Source organism: Lonchura striata, chromosome 4 (genome assembly GCF_046129695.1).
Source record: "Lonchura striata isolate bLonStr1 chromosome 4, bLonStr1.mat, whole genome shotgun sequence".
NCBI lineage: Eukaryota > Metazoa > Chordata > Aves > Passeriformes > Estrildidae > Lonchura > Lonchura striata.
The window spans coordinates 17822716-17845434 of NC_134606.1; the positions used below are offsets into that span (position 1 = coordinate 17822716).

The window sequence follows — 22719 nt, forward strand, 5'->3', positions numbered from 1 at the left end:
AATTCCGACTGCAATTATAAAAAGTAGATTAATTTCTAATCAGATGTGCCTGTAATGTTAATTTATATCTTATTTCAGCAGCAAGAGTTCTTTTTGTCAAAATGAGTAAATTTAAGTGCCTCGTGATTTTTAATGAAATATAGTCCCTACTGTATATTAAGATACAGATTTTTTGAGTGCTGAGAGTTAGAACTGAGAAACAGAACTGTGTAAAAATCATTATATTTATTTTTCAGAGAGATTGGAAATTGATCTTGACAGATCAATTATCTAGGACTCCAAGGCTGATCTTAGTGCTATTGAAGTAAATGAAAAGCATTTCACTGATTCAAGTGATATCAAAATGGGAGTTTCTCCACCACCTTCAGAATAGCCCGTCATGTTCCAGGTCTCCACTGTGAAAAAATTTCAGCTAAGTTCAAATCTCAAAGTAAGAAAGTGAACTAGCAAGACAAATAATACCAGCAAGACAAACAAGCAAGCAAAAAAAGAAGTTAAAAAAGGCAAAGGCAAAACATTGGCAAGTTACACTTTGGAAAAAAATAATCAAGTGAATCTGGGTATCCCCTTAGCATGACTTTTTTCAGTAATACTTTTATCTAGCAGATTCTGAACAGAGATGATCATAAACCACGCAGATAATTGCTCCTGCTAGGTTTCTCTGCCAAATCACACCTCACAGCTTCTAACATAAAAGTTGTCTTTGAGCTAGAAAGCTAAGGCAGAGCCCTGTTCTGGTGCTTACAGCATCATCTCCAAGAAACAAATAAGTACTCAGGCAAGCTAATGCTAAGGAGAAGCATTTACTTCAAAGGCCAAAAGGCACTTGGCCACTGAGAAAAAGTATCCCAATTTTGGTATCAGGTGATTTCCACCATACTAAGCACACATATGCACACAGCTATGATAATTCAGTGTGTAGAAAATGAAAATGGCAGAAGGGAGCCAAATTAAACCACACTCCGAATCCAGCTTTCACAGCCACTTTCTGAGAGGAAAATTACTGTGTGACTTCTAGAATAGTAAGAAAAGGCATTATTGTGCAAGAAAGTGTGTACCAGTGTTTTTTCCCAATGGCATTTCAGGTCCCTCATAGGTGGTGGGATGAATGGTGTGCGAGCCAGTGCTCGAGCCTAGGGTGTCCATGAGCTGGTTTGGCTGCCTGACCCCAGCCCTACACCAAGAACTTCTTCAGCAAGTCCAGCTTGTGGGGCACACTGCTGAGCCCTGCAGCTTATAAAACTGACCATGAAGCTGCAAGTGCTGCTATTTCTAAAAGGAAATGCCTTCTTTAATAATAGTATGCCAGAAGAAATCCTGATATTTGCTGTTAGCTGCTCAACTCTCATGCTTTAAACAGACATTCAAGTGTGCTGACATTCAAGAACAGAAAGTTGAGTGGACACTGGTCCTCATCACAGCAATTTCAATTAGTTTTGTACAAGTTTCAACATTCAAACACCCCAGAGAAAGCAGAGGATGTGACAAAGAGGACTCTGTTAAACAATTAATGTCACTTTCTATTATTGCTTCAGTCCCAATTTACAGAGCAAATAAATCAAAGTCACCACAGATGAAGCACACTAGCTGGCTAACACATGTCTATTCACAAACGACATGGCAGCAGGAACACATTAGTCAAGAAAATGACATTGCTAGATAACCTCTTAAAGGTTTAACTACGCTATTGCTCCTAATTGTCCTAAATCACTGTTTATAAAGAAACACAATTATTAGATACAGCAGGAATGGTACTGAGAGAGATGCAAAGGGAGAGATGGTTGGGTACATCAACGTCTGAGCAATAATCACTGAAGCAGCAGCTTTCTCCTTTGCTATTCCAGTCTGAGTCTTGGTGTTGACAGCACTGGGGAGAAGCAACACCATGGCCACATGCAGGCTCTTTCACAGTTTCAGCACTGTCACTGCAGAAATTCACATTTCAGACTGGCATCCAACCTGCCCACCACACAGGCTTGGTGGAACAGGAGGAGTCAAGCACCCTCCACCCCCGCCAAGGCCAGAGGATGTGCTGTGTGCTCTCTGGAACAGACTCCACCATGTCCCTAACTTCAAGCAAGATCTTACAAGAAGGATTTGCTTCTCTTTATAGGAGCAGATCTTAGGTATTTAGACTACCTAAATGAACTACAGTGTGTAAGAAAAAGGACCAGAGGATAATCTCAAAGGTAAAGCTGCATGGCAAATGCAATAATTAAACTTTTATGAAAATAATTCATAATGACTGTTGCTAACTTGCCTTTTTAATGCAGAAGCAGTTATGCATCACTTCCAAATCACATTGTTACATTAGCATAAGGACACTGGGGCCAGAGATATTTTGTTCCCTGTAAATTTTCACTCAGATGAAGGAGGCAAGGAAAACAGGTATGCCAATGAATGCATGTACTTCTGTGTTTCCAGCATACCAGAATGCCATTAGCTCTGAAAGGAAATAAAATTTGGTATTTATGTCACCCTTTATGGGTGAATTCAACAGAGGTAAACTGCCAGAACATCAATCCTCAAACATGAGTAATTTAGGAGTTCAAAGACCATGGAAAGTTTCTAACTGTGGTCTTCTCTGCTGTTACGTGTTTTGCTCTAATACTTTAATATTTCTACAGCACTAAGAATAGTTCTTTGTCTGAAAACACTGTAATAGTTGTGTAACAATCTAATTGCATTTCTGCCTTCAGTAAAATGTCTCCAGAGATATTCTCTCTTTGGCCAGTGAAATGAGTTGATAATTTACCCACACAAAGGTATTTAAATCCTCTACCCCTGATGATTCCTCCTCTTTTGCTTATTCTGACTATTGATGGAGCTGAGCTCACCCTGTGGTTAGCATTCTATGTCTGTAGTACCTGTTACTTGCTGGCAATTCACAGAAGCCAAAGACTGAGTTGTAACAGAAGCTTGTCCATGCTGTCATTCACAGGCATCCCTTTAGAGTGCATACAGGGAGCAATGCTGTAATTTGTCCTTGAATTTTCTTCCTTTAAAAAAAATCATGCAGCATTTTAAAATCTCTGTCATTACCATCACTCTGGGGTGTGTTAGGGAGAGCACTGCCAGCAGGTCAAGGGATGGGATCCTGCCCGTCTACTCAGCCCTTGTGAGGGGCATCTGCAGTGCTGTGTCCAGATCTGGGCTCCTCAGTACAAGAGAGACGTGGAGCTCCTGGAACAGGCCCAGAGGAGGAAAACAAAGATGCTGAAGGGACTGGAGCATCTCTGTAACGAGGACAGGCTGAGGGAGCTGGGCCTGTTCAGCCTCAAGGAGACACAAATGAGAGGGGAGCTCATCAGTGTCAGTCAGTACCTGGAGGGAGGGTGGCAGGAGGATGGAGCCAGGCTCTGCTCAGTGCTGCCAAGCAACAGGACAAGAAGCAGTGGGGAGAAACTGATGCCCAAAATGTTCTACCTGAATATGAGGAAGAACTTCTTTACTCTGTGAATGACAGAGTACTGGAACAGGTTGCCCAGAGAGGCTGTGTTTAGTTTCTGTCACTGGAGACATTCAAGAACTGTCTGGACACAATCCTGTGCCACATGCCCTAGGATGGCCCTGCTTGAGCAGGGAGGTTGGTCCAGCTGCCCCACTGTGGTCCCTTCCAACCTATCTGGTTTTCTGTGATCCCTTCTGGGAAACCCTGAAGCCAGTGTGCAGATGTCCTGACTCAGGATTATCCTGTAGCTCTTGTCATCAGCACAGGTACATTGATCCATTCCAGAAGAGAATCAAGCCCATCTCTTAGAAAATATTTTCAAAATATTAATAGTATCTCCAACATATTCCCTTTGAGTGACTTCTCTCCCTTTAATTGTGATTAGTACATGCACAACTTCTGCTGACTGTATCTCAAGGAGTGAAATCAGCTAATGAATGATGATGCTCTGAAGCTTCTTTACTGACAATTTGAATAGCACATGGGCCCACTGTGATTCATACTGAAAGATCAGGGTCTAAGCTGCATTATTAATCCACAGCCCCAAGGAGCTGGGAGCAGTGGCAGCTCGCCACATCTTTGTAAAAAGCCCAGGAAACTTTGGGACAGATCCACAGCTGGCAGAAGCTGTCACCACTCCAGCAGCCCAGCTTGGTAAGCAATTCAGAGCAGCCAGGTGTACACCACAACTCACAAGGGATCACCATTTCAACATATTGACTCATTTCTCCTCATCAGACTAAGATCTATTCATAGCACAATTTACAAAGAAAATAAAATATTTTCTTCTAGCTGAAAATACGAGTGATCTAAAAATACTAATACATTATGGCTCTACCTTCAAACAAACAAAATTGACTTGTGAGCACACTAGGGATTTCCAACAGGACTTAATTCCTTAATTACAAATTTTGGCATAAGGATGTCCTTAAAATTGTCTTTTCTTTAAGAAATGAGGGGTACAGATTCACCCTTTTTTGCACGTAAGGATGCAGAGGTGCTGAAAAGCTCATTAACACCACTCAGGCCCTGAGCTCCTCCTGTCAACAAACATGCAGCAGTAGGGGCAGATACTGTCTCAGCCCTGGCCCCACAAACCAAGCTTTGTCACGAGAGAATAAGGAACAGGCTGGACAGAAGCACTGGGAGGGTAGGAGGTGTAGAGGGATTAGGATGCAGGCTGGTTGGTATTCCTACTCCTGACAGCGAAATGAGAATTGAAGTCAAGGACCATGAAAGAACTACAGCCCAAGTTTTCCCTCTTCTGGTACAGAAGGAGCCAACCTGCCATGGCATGGCACAGACAGAGCTGTCATGTTGATTTTGCTGCCTTTTCCACACACTGTCCAAGGCAAGTGCCTCTTTTTCCTCAGCTTAGAGCTGGCTGAACCCATTGCCAAAGATGAATTAGTGGTCCAAGTGGTGAATCACTTGTTCCATCTTACCTTCTCACAACCAGTCCCATGCCCTTATATATTTCAAGAACTTTCCCAGCTTTTATTTTACTGTTTAACTGCTTTGCAAACCCTTAGGCATCCTGCATTGTCTTACAGTAAAAATTCACATGATGCATTTGCATTAGAACATTTTTCCAAGGTCTGTTAGTCTGGTCCCCAAGAGACACTCCCATAATTGAAATGCTTAAGTCCAGAACTATCAATTATCTTTAAAAACAAAATGGAGTCCCACTAGGAGAAAATTACAGCTAGATTTCTTTATATGAAGTAGAAATATGGGGATTAATTATCACCACCCCTGTGCAAATGCCTTCAGGGTATGGAAAGGAAACAAGATATTTTATTTTCTTGAAGGAGACAGCTATATTCATACTCCTCACATGCACCTGCAGGCAAAGATCACTTGAATCCAGAGCCTGCCTTCTGATTTCAGCAGCCCCACCGCCCTTCATATGGAATGTGGATATATCTCAATTGTAGGACCAACCACTTGTCCATATTTACATAGAAGTTTCACTCCAGTTGAATTTCTCCAGATATAGACTTAAGTAATGTGCTGTACCACTCCAAAATGCTCTCCCCCAAAAATTATATTAAATAAATATTGTGATTCTACACAATGCAAGTGTTGCAATGCCTAATTTCCAGAGCTAGATCCCAGAGGGGCACAAACCCCTCTGAGCATCACTCCCAAGAACATTAGGGAACCACTGGAGAGACCTGCTAAATGTCCACAGGCTGAAGGAAATGGGAGCACTGGCAGCATCCATTCCCCTGCTCCCTTCCTCAGGGTGTAACAATATTAAAATAACATAACATAACATAACAACATAAAATAAAATAAAATAAAATAAAATAAAATAAAATAAAATAAAATAAAATAAAATAAAGAAATAAAATAAAATAAAATAAAATAAAATAAAATAAAATAAATAAAATAAAATATTTTCCCATCATCATAATTATCAACATGTTGCTTATTTATTAGAAAGCTTTTATGTGTAACCTTGGTAACTGAACTTAGATTGCTTTCTCTCTACAAGATGCTCTCCTGACACTGTAAAACTTCTGTCAAGTACTTGGTATTAAAGCATCACAACTCAAAACCACAACACAGACCACTTGCAAATAGGCTTTTCTTTAAGATCATGCCCTTGGATCACTGGAAGTAATGCTGCCATATTTCCTGTGAGATAACTACCTTTACAAGTGAAAAATCTAATTTTTCTGCTCTAACCGAAACATGTCAGTTTAAAAAAAACTATTGAATATTCCTCTACCATAAAGTCACTTTTTTTATTACTTCTAACGAGTTGTTGCAGTTCCGAAGTTTCTATTAGAGCCTGGAAATTAAGCTTATAATAAACTGAAGAGCTACGAATTGTCTTAAGTCATCTCATGAACTTGAGGATCTAGCTAGGAAACCATGCTTTACATCTTTTGACCACAATTCATCCACATTTTGCAAACCATTTCAATTTGATTTGTGCAAACTGCATCTTTCCCCTCTATCACAGTAATCTTCGATTCTGAAGAAAAGATGAAACAAAAATCTGCAAGCCAGCTGTTGTGCTATTGACTGCACTAGGGGACCAATGACAAGATATTGTGCTGGATTCATTTCACTGGTGGTAGACCAAATATCAAAAATTCATAATAAGTGAAACCACAGAATCTTTGCAAATGCAGTCAATTTAACTCAGTATCAAAAGGTCACTCTGTTCAATTTATACTGGATCCTGAGCACAATATTGAGAAAACACTTAAAAACAAATCATCTTATCATCAGTTTGGACCTCAACATTTGCTGACTATATAGACTAAATTTGCTGATTACTAAACAAATGCTCTAACCATGTTTCTTACTGGGTTAGATCATCAGGGGAGCTTTTTAACTTCTACAGGACTTGACACTGTAAAGGAACTGCATGTCTATAACACTGAGGCACACCATGGACTTAATATTGTGCTGCTTTGTCCAGTGCTAGTGAAGGCCACCTGGTCTTCATGGGTGGGGAACTGCAGCAGGAGAAGATCTGGCATGTCTTGTCCAGCCCACAATGGGCTAGGTTTGGGCTGAGCTCCACAATGAAGCACAAAACTCTCTCTGTGCTCCTGGTGGGTAAAACCAAGAGCAGGGAAAGTGTAGAAGTACAAAGGAAAGAAGTGCTTGATGAAGAGCCAGAATAAAAAGAAAAGCTGTAAGTTCTTCTTCACTGTGCGAGAGTGAAGCCAGAGAAGCTGGGGTGGAGGTGAAATTTAATGTCTGCCAGAACTGCTGGGGCAGCACAGGTGAGCAGAGGAGCAAGTGATCTGGGGAAGGGGATGCAGGACAGGTAGCCTGACCTGCATGAGTAGCTCGGTGCCCAGTGTGCAGGAGGTTGGGCAGGCTACCTCTGAGCTCACCACCCAGAAGCTTTGCCACTTGCAACCTCCCTTCCCCACACAGAGACAGTCTCTCATGCTTGTAATAAGGTCCTGAGCAACAACTCAGACAGGGATTTTTAATCATTATTATGTACCTATATAATACAGAGGAGGGTAGAGAGTTAAACATCCTGGGGCCCCAGTCTGGACAAGCTCTAATACGGAGTGAAAGAAAGAATGAGAAGAAAGAAGGAAGAAGGGAAAGGCAGGGTACAGCATAAGGTAGGGAAGACATTTGGGACTCTCCTGTTTCAGAGCTTTCAATGACAGTGTCAGCAGGATTTCAGTCCAAATAGTCAAGCACTGCTTGCTCAGATTTATTTATTTACTTGATTTATGGTCTATGTCCACCCTAGTCTCTCTACGCACTGACATAAGATTTTTCAACAAGATTTGAAAACAAGATTTTTAAGATTTTTCAACCTTTGTAGGGCAGCATAGCATAGCATAGCACATCCTGGAGGAAAAAAAAAGCTGCATCTATTTTGCAGTGGTGATTTCACACATGTAATTGATGTAAAACTTATTTGTCCTCTTTATCATAACAAATATCTCTAAAAACTTTACTTGAGTGGCAGTATGGACTCTTCCTTCACAAACAAGAAGTATTATCTTGTTACTTTTGTTCATTCTCTATTTCTGTGTTGCATTTCCTTTAGTTTTAATTATACTGGATAAGTCAGTATGTCTATAATCATCCCTACTTCTATCTTGAGATTTATGACTCGAAAGAAATACAAATTTAAATGTAAAATTATACACAATATAGCAAAGAAGAGTTTACAAGGATTTTTAAATTTTATTCGTTTATGGGGAGACTGGTTTTGTACAAATGAAACACACACTCAAAAAATTCCTTTTTAAGCTACAAAGTAAGACACTTCTATCTGGTGCTTTTACTGTTAGAAAATTGGAATTTAATTTGACCAGGAAATTAGCATTTGTAAAGTATCAACTTCATTAAATACTTTTTATGATGTTTTAATGATGTTTTAATTTCTCAGCATGTTCAACTTCATCAAGCCTATCACATACCCACTGAACAGGTATGATAAACACAAGTCATGTCTTACAGGAAGAAAAGCACTGGTTTTCCTTACAGTTGAAGCATGAGTAGATTAATATATAATTAATAAATCTGGACATCTCATAATTTTTTATCATAATTTAACTGGATGGCAGCTATCTGGTTTGACTTGGTTAAAAAAGTTTACTCAGATACAACACAAAAACTTGTTTACAACCCTAAAGATGAATTTTCTCTTTATATTTTACCTGTGTACCTATATGTCATTTTTAGGTGGCAGAGCAATGTCCTTCAATATCCTCCTTGTTTTTATGTATTAGTAGATGTGTTGACTGACACACACAGCATTTAGAGAGGTGGTTTAGACAGATAAAATAAACCTCAGGTACCTGTACTCTAAGTATCCTAGGCTGAAAGCAATAAAGACTCCTTTATAGTGAGGCACCAAATGAGACTGTGGAGATCCCACAGTAAGGAATGTCCTAGCAGGTAGGGTTTAACAGTATAGGAAACAGATTACTTTTGCCAGGCTTTTCAGAGTGCCTTCACAGTCCCACAAAATAAAATTAAAGCCTCTCCCAGCAAGCAAATAAGTCCTCACCTCAAAAGGTAGCAACTAAACAGTGCAATGTGGTAAACCCCTACAACCACCAAGAATACTCTTCAGGATGAGGAAGATGCATCTGATTTTTCCAATGGTTAAACACTTGGCCGTGTACATGTTTGATAATATCCTCAGTTATATATCTCCTTGATTTTTCTTCAGTGCTAAGACTTTATTGTTATTTTAATCCAATTTTGTGTATGCAAATAGAATTGTAAAGTAGAGAAGGTGATTTTAAAACAGAAAACATTAAAAGAAAAATCACAGAAGAGCTATCTGTTGCAGTCCCCTCTAGGACATGTCCGTTGTTGGCTTGTTTCTAAGTTTCCTGGAACTGATTAGTCTTCACAGATCATATTAGTAAAATGGGGTTGACAATAAAATGTAAAACTAATTTGCTAGTTTACATTACCATGTCCATTTCCCCCAACCAGTCCGGCAGAGTTATGTAGTGCATGCATACTGTGGTGCACACTACAGTTCCCACTGCAGCTGCCTCTCCTCTATTTTCTCCTTAGTCAAGACTGAATTTATTGCTCATTCTCTGCTAGTTTTTTAGAAGTCTCATGTCCCTGATCATGAGCCCTCCACCTGTGTGATGTAAAAGACTGCAATTTTTTTAGTGAGGCACTCATGTTAACCAGTTCCTTTTTCACCAGAAATGGCAAAAATCAAGCTGGGCTTATTTTATTATCCTCTTAAAAGATGACACTTGGCAGTCAAGTACTTACCAATGCACTACATAACATTATTCATTAGGCTGTAAGTTCCTTTAGACAGGAACTTTTTGTTATTAGTTTACACAACCCCTTTCATAACTATGTCCTGTTTTACCATTGGGCTTTGAGATGCTGCCACAGCACCTACAATAAATAATTTGGGTTACTTCTATTTAATCCTGCTGGTAACCAATAGACAAAGAGCTTAGACCCAGATGTTCAGCTGCAGTAAATTAAGGTCTCTCCACAGGTTTTAACAGAGCTATGCAGATTTACACTAGCTAGGGACCTGGTCCTCTGCTCTTTGCATATTTTGATGCCTAAGCTGAGAACAGCAGCTCCTACACAGCATGTCTGTACCACCCTGTCCCAGGACTAAGCATTCTAGCCACAGGCCCACAAGGGCTAATTCTTCTTCCTTACCAAGTGAGATTTGCAGCTGAGCACTACATTGCTATGACCAGGCAATGAGAGACTGACTTTAAAAGTGGCTTGGGCTCATCTTGCCTACAATGTGGTACACACTGTGCTTGCATTCCCTACTGGAAATACACTGACATTATTTGTTCATGTCAAGTGCATCTTCAGTTTAAAAGTTATCCCTGCTGAAGTTAACACAAGTTATAACTTGAGTCTGTGTAGTGGTTAGATGCACAGCCAAAACCCCACAGGATGTGCCTAACCCCAAGAATAGTAAGAAAATTGAAACCATTTGAATACTAAACCAGAGATGGGACCCTGCAGATCACTGGGTTCAAAACAGCCTACATTTCCCTGGCTAAGATAGCCTCCCTTTGGACTGAAATATTTTCCCCTGCTCTTTCAGCACCCAAACTGAGGGGGAAGAAAGAGGGGAAGGGAGCTGTAGATTGGAAAGAGCCCAAGATGAGAGTGTCCAAGCCTTGCTCAGCTGGCTGAGAGGAGCGGGTGAGACCACTCCTGTTTAGGAAGCAATAAAATCCTGTTTTGTAAATGTACATGAGGATTACGCACACCAGCAGGGGGTAAGGTGGGAATGAGAGGAAGAGAAAGCAGGGAGACAAGAACGTAAACATGGCTGCTCTTGATTCTACACATGAAGGATCAGGGGAAATAACACCCCACCACAGAATATTTCAAGTACAAAAGAGCTAGCTACCTGTAAGCAATATTGCCAAGTCTTATTCACCTGAAGCACCAAAACGCCAGAGTGCAATGAGCACCAGTGTTTTACAACTGCATCTGCGTTTTGATGGCAAAGAGTGCTGTAAATCCGAGTGCTGGTGGCACAGGGAGCACACCACCAACTCCAGCTTGGCTTCCCTTGGATTAGAGCAGCACAAACCAAGCACCACCTGGCAAAGCCGGTGGAGTTAAACAAGGACAGATTAAGTGTAAGTGAGAAGGAAATCACGCCCTTTGTGTCTGCCCTTCCTTCCCTGAGAAAAACTAAATACATTCCTTTTTCTTCAGACGCATCAATAGCAATAGCTTAAACTGCCCTAATCAGGTTTCACTACTGGCAATGCGGAAATGTTTATTTCCATTAGGCTGAGTCTATAAAATCTTCCTTTCATTCCTGCGCTTCTACCATTTCTGAACAGCAAAGCCTGACAATTTAGTCTCTGACAAGCAAGCTTAATACTGAGACATTTGGAAAAAAAAAAATCCATACAAAGAAAGCTCTTAAGACAAGATAGGCTAAACATTTGCACCACAAATGGTTTGTTTCAGCTATCTCTTTGCCTCCTGTAAGACGGAAATCAGACAGCTTACTGGCTTAGCTTGTTAGGCCAGGTTAAAGGGATGCAATGCTGAAAGGCTGTTACAGAAGCTTACCCTTGGACTAAAAATAGCAGGCACTAGAGAATTATCTTAAATACTACCAAACTTGTTCTGCACTGTGAATGCAGATAACTGTAATATGTTTCCATTTTTGGTAGTTTTAGAGCTTTTTTAAGTTATGCTCGCTTTAGCTGACTATTTAATTAGTTTCTGATTCTATTTGCCACTTTTTCTCTCAGAGATATAGCCTGAGGGGTACTTTGCCTATGAATCCTTTGTATTTAGCAGTGTTGCTATTGTTAACATCTAATGAGCTGTTGGATTTGCCAAACATCCAGTATAGGTACAAACGCTTCTTTGAAATATAAAAGTTTAACACATAGCAAATAGCAAATCAAAAGATACTCTAACGCAGCATCCTCACTCTCTCATTGCGTGTCTCATCAAAAGAGAATAAAAAAAAAATCTCCTTTATTACATTTAATTCTGAAATTCAAAAATGCATATTTGAGTGAGACAATTTTAGCTGCTTGTCCGTGACTTTAGAAGAAAACAAAATGATTTTTAGTACCTTAAGAAGACTTGTGCATATGACTAAAGCTCCACAGTCTGACATGGATCCCTGCCAGCTGAACTGTGGAGCTAGCAGTATTTCCTTTGGAGTAAAACTGCAAGATCCTACAATTTTTAATGAAGCCACCTCATCTTTAAAACACATAAATTGATATTTTGGTGGGTTTTTAAGGCTACAAGCATTTTCTCTTTATGCTCTGTTAAGCAGGATACCCATTCATCTGCTCCTCACTGAAAACCATGACAAGATATCAAAAAAAAGAAACTCCAAAGCAAAGCACAAATGTTCCCTGTCCTTACATACATCTCACTCGTGCTACAGCCAGTCTGAAAGACATCACCACAGAAACCAGTCATGCGGTGTAACACCCCTGCTGCTGCTGTTGCCTCAACTTTGCACTTCTGCAGATAACACCATTGCAGGTACTCGCTGTACGAGCTCAGATCAGAGCATCACAGGACTGAAGCAGCCAGGGCCTCTGCACACTGATTCCAGCCCACTGCCTTCCACATGATGCCCCCGGTACTACGCCAGTCTTGGCATCCAGATGATTGCCATAAGACTGCTGAATGGAAACTGATTCAGACACACACATTTCAGTATGTTTTCCAGTAGTTCTTCCCTCCCTTGCAGCTCTTTAGTATGAGTAATTTTTAAAATAATTTTAAAATCTCACCTTGAGTGAGGCCAACTTCTAGACATAAACGCCAGGCAAGGTCAGGCTAAAAGCCATCCATGCAGCTGAACAGAAGTGTCTTCCCTTACCTGGCAGACATCACACGCAGCTGCCTTGGAGCTGGTAGAGCCTGGTAGACACAATGTTTGACTTTCTTTTCAGGGTGAGGAATGTTTTTACTTTTAAGTACTGGTGACATTCAGAAATTCTCTCATCAGATATATACCCTGTGTCTTTATAAGCTCACACATAGTGGCATAACCCAGCCACATGTCTTGCAACGGCCATTAAAACCCTCCATATGTCTTCATTTGGGAAGGAAGTTTTCTTTTTGAGTAAGGAGTTAAGTTCACAGTCTCTCTGTCGAATAAACATGTCTGCTGTCACTTGGCTGCTGAGCAGCTCCTGTCTTTCAAAGTATGCACTCAGTGATTTTAGATATCTCTCAGCCTTTCCTTCCGCTGTCATACAGCAAAAATCATGCTCCTTCTTCACTATGATGATTAACACTACTATCCATCTCCTGCAATTTGAATTTTTAAGCAGTATTCTAGCACTACCAAAGAAACACCCCCATAGCACTGAATGATCTCCAGTCACCCATCAAGGGGAAGTATCGCCAGAAAGTATTCACAGTTCAACAGACAAGATAAGAAAGGAGGATTATAATCCTCACTTTATAGAACAGGATTTGATGCTCACAGATTAGTGCTTCTTCAGGCCAGAGTGCCTGTAGGCTATAGTCATGGTGGGAGAAAAGGGCTCCAGCGAGCAACACCACCACCCCCTACCAAGCAGGGAACATTTCACCAACACCAACAGGGCACATTCCCCATCCCTAAGTGCTTTCACCTAATCTTCAAGTTGTCAGAAGAACACTGATAAAATGTTTGTCAAGACTGTTGAAGTCACAGCCCACAGCTAAAAAGAAGCTCATTTTGTGCATTCATGGAACTTGGGGATTTTGTCATTTTTTGTACAGAAAATGACACCATAATATTTGCTCACTTAATACTAGCATTCCAGAATGGAATTTTCCAGAGCAAGCTGACATCGAGAGAGCCTGCAATGTGTGACCACCTGCCAGACAGAAAAAGAAAGAAAAGAAAAAGCTGTTGTGTTACTGCCTCGTTTTTTACTGTATACTCTTTCCATTCTTTTTTTGCTAGTGAAGAGACTACACTTTCTTGCTACAGTAGTAGCTCAAGATCAGGGATCTGCTTCCAGGGACCTTCAGAGCCAAAGTGACAGCCTGGGATGTGGCACTCCTTTACAGACCTTCATATGTAAGCCTGTGTCATCTACCACAGCCTGCAAAAGGTCATTATGAAGTCTGTAGAAAGTCAAACAGCAGTGACAAAGGAAGAAGGTGTCTTTGGCACAGTACCAGGGATAAAATGCCTTTCTCAAAGGTATTTGTGGGATATCAGGCAGAGTGAATTGGAATTAGGATGAAGAATTGTGCCATTAACACCAGCAACAGATTAAGCACTGATGATTTTCCTTGTGTATAAGTTGGAAGAAGACAAGTTAGATATTGTGTGTTTATTGAAGCAAGAAGGATAGAGATAAGATATAATCTAACCAAATCATGAAATGCAATATGGGAAGATAGTCAAGAGTTACCGAGTCTGAATCAGTGGGTTTGTCTAATATCTCTAGTTACAATTACCCCAAATGCAATACATCAGTGAAGTGACCCTGATCCTTCATTAGTTGAGTAGCTTTAAAAACCAGAAAGGACACCTGCACATATCCAAAGCATTCAAGCAGCAGGAGGAAGACATCTCCAGGAATTTTTGGAGTGTGCAAATTGGGCACCAGGAATTGCATTTTCTTTGCACATAAACAATTCAAATGGATTCAAACATTTAAATATTTTCTAGGTTTCCATCCCAAGTCTATGAGCATTTTTACTCCTTAGCTATTGAAAAAAGCATGCTATTATACTACATTACTGTCTGTGAAATGCAGAAGATTTTAATGAAATCTGTTTTCGTTTTTAGAGGTCATTCACACTCAACTCTTAAGAGTTGACTCTCTAGGGACAACAGCGGTGAAGATGAATGTGGACTATCCCCAAATCTCTACAACTTTGATTTTCACGAAGATTTTAATTTTTTTATTTATATACTTTTTTATTTGGAAAACACCAGCATTGCTGAGGGCAATTCATAAGAATAACAGCACATTATGAGCCTGAATCAGAAATAACTAGAGAATATAATTGAGTTCTGCACAATACAAAAGGGAGGTCTTCATAAGAGTTCTTTTAAAGATGGATTTTGGGGAGGAATTGGGAAAACCTTGCCACTCTGTTGAAAGGGATAGAAGGGCAATGAATTCCACTGTAGGATCTCTTCATTTGCTGACTCAATGAAGACACATTTGTCATTCAAAGACAAATTAGAAAAGGGCATGGATCGTGCTACATAGATGTTTCGTCGCAGTTATCAGCCAGGTACAGGCAGCTTCCAACACATCCACTTCCAGTGCATCTGAAAAAAAGCAATCTCTTCTGGTGGATGTGGACAGAACGCCTTTGTCAAAATATGAGTTTGAGCAAATACGGCAAAGCGGTTTAGCTCAGGGAGGATTTGTCCCTGCAGAAATTGACACAAATTCCTTTAGGACAGGGGCATCCACCTCAACCACATAGCTGGGACTGCCAGCAGATAGAATTAAGGAAACTGGAAGGTAACACTGGCCTAATGTAAACTCTTAAATCTGCTGTAAACACAGCAGTAACATTGGCACACAATAAAACTGGTATCTGTCACTGCACTCCCAGAAGCAGGTGTAGGGAAGGACAAGACACATGAGAGGATTTTTGTCATCTCTGTGAATTTGGTTTGAGGAAAAATCCAAGCGGAATGAAACTGTGGCAAACATGTAGCATTCTAGTGATGGAGTGTAGCTGGAGTGATCATGCAGGAGAGAATAATGGGAGATCAAGTGGAAAGGTCCAGTTTGAAGTTCCTGCTATGTGCATAGTGCCCTGAGAAGGCAGCATTCCTGGATGTTTCAAGCTGGAAAGACCAGTACCCACAAAAGCAATTTATTAGGAAGTTTCTGACATGCATATCTTTAAGAACATACATACATCATTTTCAAAGACATGGTTTAGGAAATAGGAGCTATTACAGGCTTAAATTTAGGGGCATGTCTCTTTCCTTCTTTAGCTGTAGGCTTAAAAATCAAAGCTTCAAAAGTCTAATCTTGTGAGAGATCCTGAATGAGAAAAACCTCTGCACACCATAATAAGCCCTCTTGGGTCTAGATTGAGTCCAGAGAGGCAGCTCAAATACATCTGGACAGCATTCACAAAACTGCACATGCCAGGAGCAGTTCCGTAAAGTGATGCTGATGGTCCATAAGAGAATTATCCCCCTGTGGTCTATGACCTCTGATCATACTGGATTTGAACTGACCACTGTGGAGACCCTGACGTGATTCCAGTTGCCGTGGAGATTCCTGGAAATCATATTTGTCTGTAGACGACATAGCCAAATAGTCCTTCCCTGCACAGTTCTGAAAACACAATACAGAGATGCTAACTAACTCTGCAGGAACCTCTTTGGTACATGATGGTCATTTTTAGCCAGAGCTCAAGCCCAGTAGGATCCCAACTCACTCTTCCAGATCTACTCCAGTCGCCCCTCATCACTTTCTTTGTGCGCCTGTGCTCCTCTGAGAGAGAGGTTTTTCTCTCTCTCAGAAGAGAGCCTAGGAGGAAGATTAATATTGAGTGAAAGCTATTAAATCCCCCCACAGCAGCCATCAGCATTATGCAGATGCATACATATGCTCCTTGCAAGAGCTCGCCCTGATCTGGCTGTACCAGAGCTAACACACCCTCTCTGACCAGTTACAAAGGGACTAGAGCAACTTCCAAATGATAGCATATCTTAGCCTCCTAGTCTTCTGTGGGCTTTTGTCCAGTTGAGTTTTTAAATTTTTTTAAATTTAATTTTCTTCTTCATTTCAGGTTTGGAGATAAATAAGTTTCTATGTTGGGATATACTACTTAAGGCAGCTTCTGCTTGGGTTTGGTATTCCCACATCATATTGGCACAACTGCAGCTCTGACCTGTGTTATTTCCTGGACTAGGCAAGCTCAGCAGGCTGTAGCTGCCTCCAGCTGTCTGGGAGGAAGAGGAGTCTGGTTAAAGAGCAGTGCTCACATACCTCCAAAGGAAAGATAAACTGGGTTAATCTTCACTTACAAACCCCAAGGACCAGCTCTTTTCTTCTTTCACTAACTTTGCGACTTCCAAGGACTTCAAAGTGCACACCATAAAACTGGGATGGGCTGGTCACTAGTACATACAGCCTCTCCCCCTACTACAGAGTTTTTAGGCATTATCACAAAACAAGTAAATAAACACAGTGTTTAACAACTGAAGGGGAAAAAAAACCCAAGAGTTTGCCTGAGCATCACAACCAAGGAACTTTGCATGCCAACTACTAAAAGGCCACATGGAAGTACTGAAATGAACCTTAATTCATGATATGAGATTTTCAGAAGGGTTAGGTATCCAGTGACAATGTTTAAAAAGTAAATGCACAAAGCAGTAATATGCCTCCAGAACTGTAACAAAAAGATGGCATAGAAAGTTATGCATTATGGATGATTTAGCAATATCATAGATAGCAAAGGCTCCAGCAAAAAGAGTGAAATCATCCCTATCTTTCCATTTGTCGGCAGAATTTTAACAAGGGGCTCCTGGGAGCTCTTGGGGGCTCTTCCATGGCTCAACAGACAAATTAACTCATCAAAGGGAAGGTAGGGATGATTAACTAACAAGAGCCCCCTCCAGCTCATCACTGGTACATGGTTATTTCACCCAGATGGTGTTCACCTACCTGAAACTGGTAATGACAGTCTCAGATCGGATTTACAGAAAAACATAGATAATAAGGTGCCGCAAGAGTGACACGATAGGAGTTTTTGGTCTGTGATGCTCCAGACTGCACCAGAGGCAGCAGAACTGTTTTGTAATGCTAGTCTCTGTTTTGTAATATTATCTTCTCCACCCAAGAGATTTCCTGCTGCAAATGGGAGACTTGGTCTTGAGAGAAGCATTTGACCTGACCCTTCCTATAGGAGAGTGGGATCAACGGCAAAGAAAATGACAAGACGTGCCAACACTCCCATCACACACAAGCAGAAACACTTTGACACCCTTTCACTGGAAATGGATGAATGTTTCTGCAGTGTTAAGGAAAAAAATCCACAATTTTTTTGGCTTTTTCCCAGATGCAATTGATGTGACAATTGCCAATGTTTTGCCTGATGTCTTCATGCTAATGTGAAGAGTGATTGTTGGGCTTTTAAGGACAGCCAACACAGCCAAGAAAATCCACACCACTCCTGGTGAGAAAAAAAACAGTAAAGCAAACACAAAGTCAGAAAAAGAATTTCAAAAATGCATACGTTTCCCCCAGACAAGTGAAAATAAAAGCCTATTGCTCCTTTGTGTATGCCTGGAGGGTCAAATGCTAACAGAGCATTTCCAACCAGAGGTCAGGAAGCATGCATTTATGTTTTGTTTATGAAAATAATTGCATAGCATCCGTTTCAACCTGACTTTACCGTTCCACTAGTCCAACAAGACTCTGAAAATGGACAAGCTCAGTACCTGTGGAAACTAAAATTAGCCCAAGAAGTAGGTTTCCTTATATGAAAATTTGTCATGAACACCAAGGCCAGATTGTGAACCTTTGACTATCACCCATCTTCCTCTGGGAAGGATTTGGCAGTAACAGGCTTCTAGCTCTACCAAGGCATGTCTCATAGAAACTCCGTAGCTGCTTAGGACTATGGGCTAATATTTTCAAAATGGGATCAGAAACTCCTTACCAGTACTAATAAAGTAATTTCAAGTAGGGAAGAAGCAGCAGCAGAGGAATACAGAAATACTTCCTCAACTTCTTGTTCCATGTAGTCCTTCCTGAACAGGCTGGGTTGGGCCAAATGGCCTCTTGAGATCCCTTTCCATTTCAACCACTCTGATTCTGCAAAGCCCTCCCCTGCTCCAAGTTCATTCTTGATCCTTCACCACACACACTGTCACCTGCACTACCTGGCTGCCTACCTCACCCAGAAGCCCTCATAAAGTGGATACCAAACAAACCAAAGATCCTGTTCACTTGGCCTGGTAGAGTGGAGAACATGACTGCTAGATCTACCTAGCCAAGTGATACATATTTACAAGCCAAAAAAAAACCAAACCAAAACAAAAACCAACCCCCAATACTAGAAGACTTCTAAAACTCTTGTAGTACCTGCTTTCCGCTTCTTGTCACTGACTTTGTGAAATATGCAAGCCTGCAGCATTCTCACCAAATTAAAAATTCCAGTGAGATGTCTCACTTCCTTAACATTTATTACCTAAGGTCTCTGATGCACTTTCTGAATTGCTATGTCACTGCTTATACAGCAACATGGGAGAAAAAAACCTGATTTTTTTGCAAAGGTTTTGGAGTACTTACAGAAAGATTTTTTTGTCCTCCAGGAGAAACTACCATTCCAGGAGAAAACTTAGAAAATTCTCATTGTTTCTTTTAGCAGCTTATGTGAAGTTCCTCTGACCAAACCAATTCTCCAGATAACCATTATCACCACCTCCCTGACAAGAGGCAAGAAACTTTTTTAGGCCAATTTCTCTATTTTTATTCAAGTGTATCTCCTGTAGGAGAGATCTGCAGTCCCTCACACCATTTGATGGTGGTCCCTCCAAATCCTGAAAAGATTTAGTATCACTGAGCCTTCAAGGAGCAGCTATGGCAGCAGCCAGAAGTAGAAGTTCTCCCTGCCCATTTGACACCTCCAGCCCCACAATATGCCTGGAAGGGATGATCCTCCTAAACTTTATGCAATAAGCTGGATGGCTGCGAGCAGTTCAGGCAGCTCAAACCTGTCATAAATCAACAAGGCAACAACACTTGCCTGAGGCAGCCACCGCAGCTCCTCGCAGAAAATACTCTTCTCCTGATTATCGTCTTAGTGATTAGGAGTACCCATTATGGACCAGCACCCCATTGTGTTACTCACAGTAAAGCACAAAAGCACAGATGTGTGTGAGGAAATGGAAGTATTATTCTAGTGCATCACACGGCTCACGCTTCATGACAACACCAAAATCTCAATAGGTTTTGGGTTTGTGCTTTCATAAACAAAACCCAGTGATTACTGCATGTGGTAAAAAGCAAACTCCAATCATGGCCCTTCAGACTCATCACCGCCACAAAGTGCTAATTAATTTCTCAATCATTATGAAGCAAGACTGTTGCTCTGTTGTGTCAGAACAGAAAATTCAGCCAGAGCAACCATCTATGTGTTGCAAAGGGGATGATTTCCACCGAGACCTGAACCCAGCCTCCACGGCTGAGTGTGCCTGCACACACAGTCAGAGCTCCATGCCTGCCAAGGCTGCAGCCCATCACTTACAAAGGCACTAGGATCCTGTCTGCACCTGCACAAAGCTACCAAAATAAAAATTAAGACACTGGAGAGAAAGAGGCCTATAAAGCTGGCAGGGGGCACTCTTCCAGAAAGGCTGCAAATTTCCAGTGCATCTGAGGATTGCCCAAGTAGTACAACAAAAGCTACAAGTAGGTAAATTTTCCCAGACACACATAAACTCTTCTTGGTATTTTTTTCCTGTTCACAGGACAAAAACCAGTTCATTATGATTCAATAACAAAACTTTCTCCCTGCAACAAATATGCTCTAAGCAATTTCCTCCTCCTGACCTACACATGCACAATAGGTTAGTGGCACTAAGGAAAAAGAATTCCTAAACGAAGACTTGTAATAATTTTATCCTTCTGTAATAGCAAGAGGCAGAGTTAATGTTAAGTGGGATGGGGCAGCAGGGAAAGAGCATGCCAGGGTTAAGATGGACTGTTTAGTAGCAATTAGCAATGATGCATTGAGCAAAAATAGTAACAATGAAAAAAAAAAAAAGTTACGCTGGAAACAAAACCATTAACGGAAATAAATTTAGCATAACCAGTTAGCATTTGTCTATGAAAGGCAAACTTTCTGTTGCTGTTGGTAAACCAAGGGGGAATTAAAAAAAAACAGAAGAATCTTATCAGAAATATTTACTTCCCACTAACAATCAGTCTGGGATTGTTTTTCTAACAAAAGACAGAGCTACTGTCCCACATTTTTGTGACCCTCTCTGCAGTTCCAGGGAGAAAATATTTAGTTCAACATTATTGTAAGCTAGAATATGGCTCTATTTATGTGACAAGTTGACAACATACAATTTCATGCTTGTTGAACTGATCTGTGTTATATATTCACTGTGAATATTATGAAGCCTCACCATTATAAATATGAAACAGTATACACTTATTCAAAATAACTCCAGCAGTAGCAATTTATAGCTCGGTTGTTTGTGTGCTTATGAAGTCCAAACGCCACCTTAAGAAGCTGCATCTCACTAAAACAGATGTGGAGTGTGACTGTGACCGAAGTGGATTTAAGATGACCTCTGTGAAAGGAGGCTATTACATTTTTGTTTGTATGGCAGCTGACACCAGTTCATATTTAGCTACGTAGCCAGTGGGAACACAGTGTAACACAGTGTCCTCAAGGGCTGGTTTTAACACAGGCCAAGACATTCATCTAATGACCTAATTAGTTTACTAGTGTTCTGGTGAGTGCTAGCCTTCCCTCTAAGAAAAAGCACAGGTGCCCTACAGAGCAGCAGCACAGTGGGCATCTCAAGCCATGGCTGCTCTAGGTGAAATGGCTCCTTAATGGGATCGTGAAGCGGATCAGTCACATTTTCTTGACTGCACCTGGGGAAGAGTCTTGGTGGCCACATACATCAAAAAATAAACTCTCAAAGCAATTGGTTTTTTGCTCATTTGGGACTTCTTTCCTGCCTGAAGGTTTCAACCAATGTGCCAGGTGGTTCTTGCATTAAAGCATTGTAGTTTGTCCAAGCAGGAATGAAAAAGGGAGCAGCAGCACACCTTGTTAACACTAGATACAGAGCATTTGCATAAACTCTTTCCAATTACATAGCAGCTGGTTCAAGTAAAATAAATTCCACTTACTGCTTGAGCCTTTTTAAATGTCAGCATAGCTAATCATAGATTATCGTTTACATACATCATCCCACATAGACAGGATGTTATTGTGCTGGTCTCCTATTTAGCAGAAGTAGAGCCCTGAGTCAGGCCACGGACTGGTTAAGGTAATGCATTCAAACACACAAGAAATGTGCCACTGCTCCATTAGGAGTATAAAAAGTCCAGCACTTTTGTCAAGTGTCTGCTATCTTCTTTCCCTGGAAATGAGGGTCTTCTCCTAGTTTCACAAGTAGGTTTTATGATACATTGTTACCTTTTATCACCCTTATAAAGTTTCCTATCCCAAATCTGCATCTTTTGCCTTTTATGTTTATTGTTGTATTAAACCTATGATGTCGTCTGCTTTACTACTAAATCTAACCCATAACCACATACTGTACTTTCATTTCTCTAGGACCTCAGTAGGTCTTACCTGCTTGCTTTTATGATCTCTTATGAACTGTTAGGAGTAACAACTTGCAGGAATGTTTGTAAAGTCATCTCAGATTGAACTCAGCCTTCCCCTTTTTTACCATACAGCGATACCCTCTGCAATTAAATCCAATTTGCCATAAAAGCAGTTCATTACAGGCTGCATTTTAGAAGGACACAAGTTCCCAAATACCCAATGCATGTGCTTATCATGTAAAACATTCAATCTGCATGAATCTGAATTTCAAAAAAGCCTACTTATTAGAGCAGGAAAGTACATGTTGATACAACTTGGTCCTGTGTTGCTTCCAGATTCACCAGTATGCTCTACACTACTGGCCAGAGCTATTTGGTTCATGCCCTCTGGGGCCTCAGACAGGCTGCTATGTGGTGCACACAATCACAGTCCTTTCAAGCACTTTGATAAGCTTTATTCTGCCATTATGCCATCTAGAACATTAAACACAATGTTTAAGTTCTATGTTAAATCACGAT

General features: G+C 40.8%; 1 protein-coding gene across 3 annotated transcripts in view; it reads right to left on the minus strand.

Moving 5' to 3' along the window:
* The window catches only part of PPARGC1A (PPARG coactivator 1 alpha), a 362006-nt gene that overhangs the window by 33728 nt on the left and 305559 nt on the right, over positions 1-22719 (minus strand). The window lies entirely within an intron of this gene.